This window comes from Epinephelus moara, chromosome 7, assembly GCF_006386435.1.
Source record: "Epinephelus moara isolate mb chromosome 7, YSFRI_EMoa_1.0, whole genome shotgun sequence".
Lineage (NCBI taxonomy): Eukaryota > Metazoa > Chordata > Actinopteri > Perciformes > Serranidae > Epinephelus > Epinephelus moara.
Window position 1 is genome coordinate 38,759,703 of NC_065512.1, and position 6,231 is coordinate 38,765,933.

Here is a 6,231-nt window from a genome sequence, read left to right on the forward strand (position 1 = left end):
TCATTAAATCATTACTGCTAAGGGCTAAAGGAATACAAGGCTCAATAGAGTTTTGACTCTCAGTCAGCCTGGCTACAGTGCTGAAAAGAAACCTGGGGTTGTTCTTATTGTCTTCTATTAATGCTGAGTAAAAGTTTGCTCTGGCATTGCGGAGGCCCCTCTTATAAGTTTTGAGACTGTCTGTCCAGATTAAACGAGATTCTTCCAGTTTGGTTAATCGCCAATTCCTTTCAAATTTTGGTGTGGACCTATTCTGAGATACTGGTAGGTTTTACATATTGCAGAGAGCAGCAATACAGGAAGAAAACATCCAGAGTGAGCTGTAAGAAGATGGGCTGCAGGTGACTACAGTTTTTTGTAAACCAGCACACCTGTCATCAAGGTGAAAGATGTGTTCTACCTGGCTGTGCTGTCCTGTGGAAAACCATTCCCACCATTCCAGCATGGCTCCAAATGTCAGCTCAGTTTAACCCGAGTATTCACAACTCTTAAAAAAAAAAAAAAAAACCCTAACCTGACCCCCTTCTGTTAAGATACACTGCTTTCACCTTTGCTTCTGACAAAATTCACACAGACAATTGCAGTCTTTGTCAGGAAATCATAAACATAGGTCATATTAGACCAAAAGGAAACACACACCAGTGGTGTCTGATGCAAGTTAAAACACCCACACACTTTTCCACCTAAGATCAAATGATAACCTGTGCCAATTTTGCTGTCCTGATTCCCAGTATTGATGCACACCAACTGTCACTGTCACTCACTCCCTGGATCTGCGCGTTCGGCTACTGTACCCTAACCTTGCTGTGGACATCAAATGATGCAACACTCCACAATATCTGCCACTGTGTGTTACACATCCCTGGAAAGAAAAGTCTCAGCCAGGTACCTACTGAAATAATTGGCTTATTCGTGGAACTGATCAGTCTCTGCAGGCTTATTAGTACAGTCCAGAATACTTAGCAATGAACCATGCATCAGCAGTAATTTTGTGCCTCTTAGGCTTATTTCTAGCCAGGCTTATCAGGTGATTATTGATGCATGCTTAAATCTCATTACTGGCCCCTGGCTGTCATCTGACAGTTTTCTAGACAACATCTAATTAAATTTACCCTTTTCAAAGTCATGGATGTCCATAAAACTCAACTTCACTAAAGTCAGCAAACCAAGCAAACAAAATCAAAGCAAAAATACCTGAGGGACAGTAAACAATATTGTCATGTGAATGAGGGACAGTAAACAATATTGTCATGTGAATGTTGTGGCATCAGAGTTAAAGGTTTTCACTATTCTGGGAACATTTTGACGCACGACATTTGTGCGTAATGTGCCTTTAAAGCCACTGTCACTGTGTAGGCCAAGCACAGTGGAGGTGAAGGACAGTGCAACCCTGCCAGTTGCCCCTCCTTGTTCCCAGCATGACCCAGAGCAGCTGTGGTCATGGGACAACAGCACAGGTGATTCATTCCTCCTTTCCTCATGTTTTGTTTCTCTCTGTCTGTCTTACCTAAGTCTACATTCATTCATATGGACTTTTTGTCTTATTCACTGAGAAACATATTTAAATGAAGTCTGTCACAAACAAGGCCACTGCAATAAAATTACATGTTTTAATACAAACTTAGGCTGACTGTAAAAAAATCTTTACAAAAACTAAAATGCACAAGTGAAAAAAAAATAATACAAAGACACAATAAAATGTCATCTTTTCATTTAGGATTCTGGGAGAAAATCCTGTCCTTTGTTTGCCTGATTGTGGCAGTGATACCCGTGTTTTGCAGCAATTATAGCAGTCAGTCTGAAAACTCTTCATGCCTCCTCTCAAAAGATGTGCATGTTAAAACAATTTGTGTGAGTTAGTGTTGTGAATTGGTAGTAAATTGGGTGCAATCTTGATTTCTTTGGCCTCGCTCTGAAATACATTAAATTATAGGTGGGGAGAATCGTATGATTCATATACAATTTACCAATGCATGACCATAACTGGACCACAAAAAGGGTGTATTTTTGACAATTAGACAGGCTTTCACTGAGAAAACATCACAGCAGTCTGATTGATCTCTCACAAACACGAGTACACATGAACTGCAATATTTTTAAGTATTTGTACCTTTATTTCATATTTCTGTTTCCACATTTTAGTCAAACACTCTCATTGTAGGTTTCTATAAAGGCATATGTAACCAGCCTCAGCATAATGATTCTATTGAAAACTAGTTTTGCAACCTAATCACAAAGCCATCTCATACTGGCAGAGAGCCATCAGTGTAAAAAAAAATAAATAAATAAATAAGCACTGTTGTTCAGCATGTTCAACATATTAGATGATGAAATACATGTTATTATATCTGGTGTGCCATAGAAATGCTGATTGAGGTTGGAGAACATTATGGGTACATTTTCAGCTTGTAATGCAGTAGTGGCTGCTTGCCACTTAATAGCACTTACACCTTAAAAAAAAGTGCTGGGTTAAAAAACAACCCAATTATAGTGTGACCACACTGCTGGGTCAGAACACATGCTGGGCTGTTTCGATCCAAGTAACCACATTGCTGCTTTTACAGCTGTATTAATATAACCTCAGTATTAAATTGTAGCATGTTTTCTATGTGACCCTGTGTTTGGTTATTTGAAAGCCAATATTATACACAGTAACAGTACAAAACGCAAGGAGACACAGGGGAATAGGTTTCACTTCACATATATAACGGGGGGTTTGGTGGTCCTTCAACTTGACAATTTTGAGCATCAAACACTTAGTTTCTTGCATTCTGGTGAATCATTATGCACCAGTGTCATCAATGCATAGGCAGCTAATGGCTCCATGCCCTCATTGCTCAGAGGTGGTGAGCTCAAGTTTTGCTATACTCAAAGTCTTTCTTTTCTCTGCTGTTGAATTTTTAACCTTTACTCTGTCTCTTATCCTCATGAAATCCCACTAAACCTTCCTGCATCTTTCTCTATGCTTTATCTGCACATGAACTCTTTCCTTCTTTCACTGTCTCTGAGCAATCTACTCAGCCCTCTCCTTTTTTCTTGTCTTCATGAATAATGAATACAGATGTAGATTGTGCATTTCTTTTTAAGTGTAATGAACCTAATTCAGTGGGGTTGTATTTAATATTTAACCCAGACTGAAGGAAAATCAGTCGTCATTTTTACCATAAACATAGCCTGAAACAACCAGACAGCTCAGGGGATTGCCATGCCACATCATCAGGTAAGGAAATTAAATTCAGTGACTGATAGCAAGTCTTACTGAACTAACTAAACTCCAAAGTTTACGTGGCTCTGAAGGAAAGGACACCACAACAAATCTCATGTCAATTGCGCTGTGGGTTTCAAAGATGGCTCATCATGTGTATAAATCAGCACTAAAACATCAGACAAAATCAAATAAAATAAAATGTATTTATAAAACACGTTTAAAAACAATTGGAGTTGACCAAAGTGCTTTACAGTAAAATAAAATAAGTAAAATAACATAACATGGTAACAGCAAAATGTAAGAGAAATAACAAACCTAAGAACATGCACAAATAAAGGAGCAAGCACATAATAAAGATCTGGTGATTAAATATAAAAGATAAAACAGAAACCTTATAAGGACAATCAAAGGCCTTAGAAAACATGCAGGTCTTCAGCCTAGATTTCAATGTGGATGGATGTCAGGCCACTCAGGTGGAAGGAAGTTCAGGAGGTGGTCAGGCGTGCAAAGGCTTCTTCGGCCCCAGGGCCTAATGGAGTCCCCTACCGGGTTTATAAAAGTGCACCTGATACCCTTAAATTTTTGTGGAAACAGCTAAGAATAGTTTGGGAGAAACAAATTATCCCAAGAGCATGGCTAGGGTTGGGACTCATTAGGATTTTAACGATTCTGATTCCTTACCGATTCCTTCTTGACAGTCCGATTCCTTACCGATTCCTCTCACCGATTCCTACATTATATTCATTATACTTGCTATACTTAAACAATTACATAATAAACACAAATGCAATCATACAAATACAAAAACTTTATTCTAACTGTTGCACAGTACAATTAGATGAAAATACACATTTGTGTGTGGTGTGTATTTCAGATTTAGAGCTTGTATCATCTCCCTGAGAATATATAACAACAAAAAGTGATTCTCTGATTTCTACAGTAACACTATTACCTCAAATTAACCACAACAATATAATAAAAAATACTTATATGCATTCATGCTAGGGCACTGTTATTTATGTGACAACACCTGAACACAACACACACACACATTGGCTGTTTGTTTCTACCGCTCCCCTCGCTGGAAGCGTCGGACCTCCCGCCGCCAGCCTCCGCCTTGATTAAACGCTGAAAATTAAATAAAAGAGGGAGACAGGTTTTTCCTATTTTATCTTATTTTGTTATATTTCTCCCTCTCCCTTCGCTGGAAGCCAGCTTGGACCTCCCGCTCCCGTCTCAAACACGGAGGTCTCCCTCTCCGCAGAGCACCCAGAGCGCACGCCCGGCCTGTTAAATAGCCTGTGCTTTAGTAATTAGATAATGTCGGGCTCGGTCCGGTTCGGACAGAAATATGCAGCCTGTGCCACACTCTAATGGAAATGCACGTGACGTTGTTTTTTTTTACAATCTAGGAACCGTTTTCAGGAACCGTTACTCCAAATGTGATGGAACCGGTTCCAGAACTGGAACTTTGGACCTGGTTCCAAAAAAGAACCCGATCCGGATCCCAACCCTAAGCATGGCATAGGGCAGGGGGTGTCCTCATTCCTAAGGAGAAGGAGTCTGTGGACCTTAGCCAGTTCCGGATGATTTCTCTCTTGAATGTAGAAGGGAAGATTTTCTTTAGTGTAGTTGCGCAGAGATTAGCTAGCTACTTAGAAAGGAATAGCTTAATATATACTATGGTGCAGAAGGCAGGAATATCAAGTTTTGCAGGGTGTTTAGAGCATACTAGCATGATCTGGTACCAGATTCAGGCAGAGAAGATTAACAAAAGGGACCTGCATGTAATATTTTTAGATCTTGCAAATGTGTTTGGTTCAGTACCGCATAGCCACATTTGGAGTGCGTTTGACTACTTCAAAGTACCACAGGTAGTTGTTAACTTAGTGCAAGCATACTTTCAGGATATTAGGTTGTGTCTAAGTACGGCAGGTTTCACAACAGGTTGGCAGAGGCTAGAAATAGGCATCATGGCAGGGTGTACAATTTCTCCATTAGTATTTACTATGGCGATGGAAGTAATCATCAGGGCTTCTAAGTGGGTGGTAGGTGGGGAGAGACGGCAGAACGGGTTGCATCTTCCACCAGTAAGTGCTTACATGGATGACATGACACTGGTGACCACAACAATGCCATGTACAAAAAGGCTACTAGAGAAGGTAAATAAGAACCTCAAGTGGGCCAGCATGAAGATCAAGCCTATTAAGTCTAGAAGCATCTCGATACGTAGAGGGAAGTTAAGTGATAGGAAGTTTGTCATAGATGATGAGGAAATCCCAACAATTAGGGAAAAGTCAGTAAAGAGCTTTGGTAGGTGGTACAATGTGGAGTTGAATGACAAGGAACAGGTGGTGAAATTTAGAAAATATGTGGCAGAAGGATTGGATAGAATAGATAAATCAGAACTTCCAGGAAAGTTGAAGTTGTGGTGTTTGCAATTTGGGCTATATCCTAGGTTAATGTGGCCATTGTCAGTTTATGAAATTCCAATATCTGTTGTGGAGAGAATTGAAAGGTCGGTTAGCCCCTATATTAGGAAGTGGTTGGGTGCTCCTAGGTGCCTAAGTAGTGTTTCATTGTATGGAAAAGGGATACTTCAGGTGCCAGTATCTAGTTTAACAGAGGAACTTAAATGTACCAAGGTCAGGACAGAGCTCTTGTTATCTGGGAGTAAGGACATGGTAGTTAGGAGTGTGGTTCCAAATCCAACCAAGGGGAGGAAATGGAACCCAAGATCGCCAGTTCAGGAGACAGAGGCAGCTCTTAGGCATGCAGAGATTGTAGGTAATGTTCAATTTGGCCGGGGAGGCCTGGGGCTTGGCTCAGGCAAACCGGTATGGAATAAAGCAGGGGTCCGTTTCACAAAGCAGGTTTAGTGAAAACTCAGAGTCTGTTAACCCTGAAATGAGGGAAACTCTGAGTTTTCCGTTTCAAAAAGGGAGGTAACTCAAACCAGAGAAAGAGGGGTAACTCTAGCCTGTTTCAGAGAGAGAGGTAACTTAAGCTCTCGGTCAGTTACC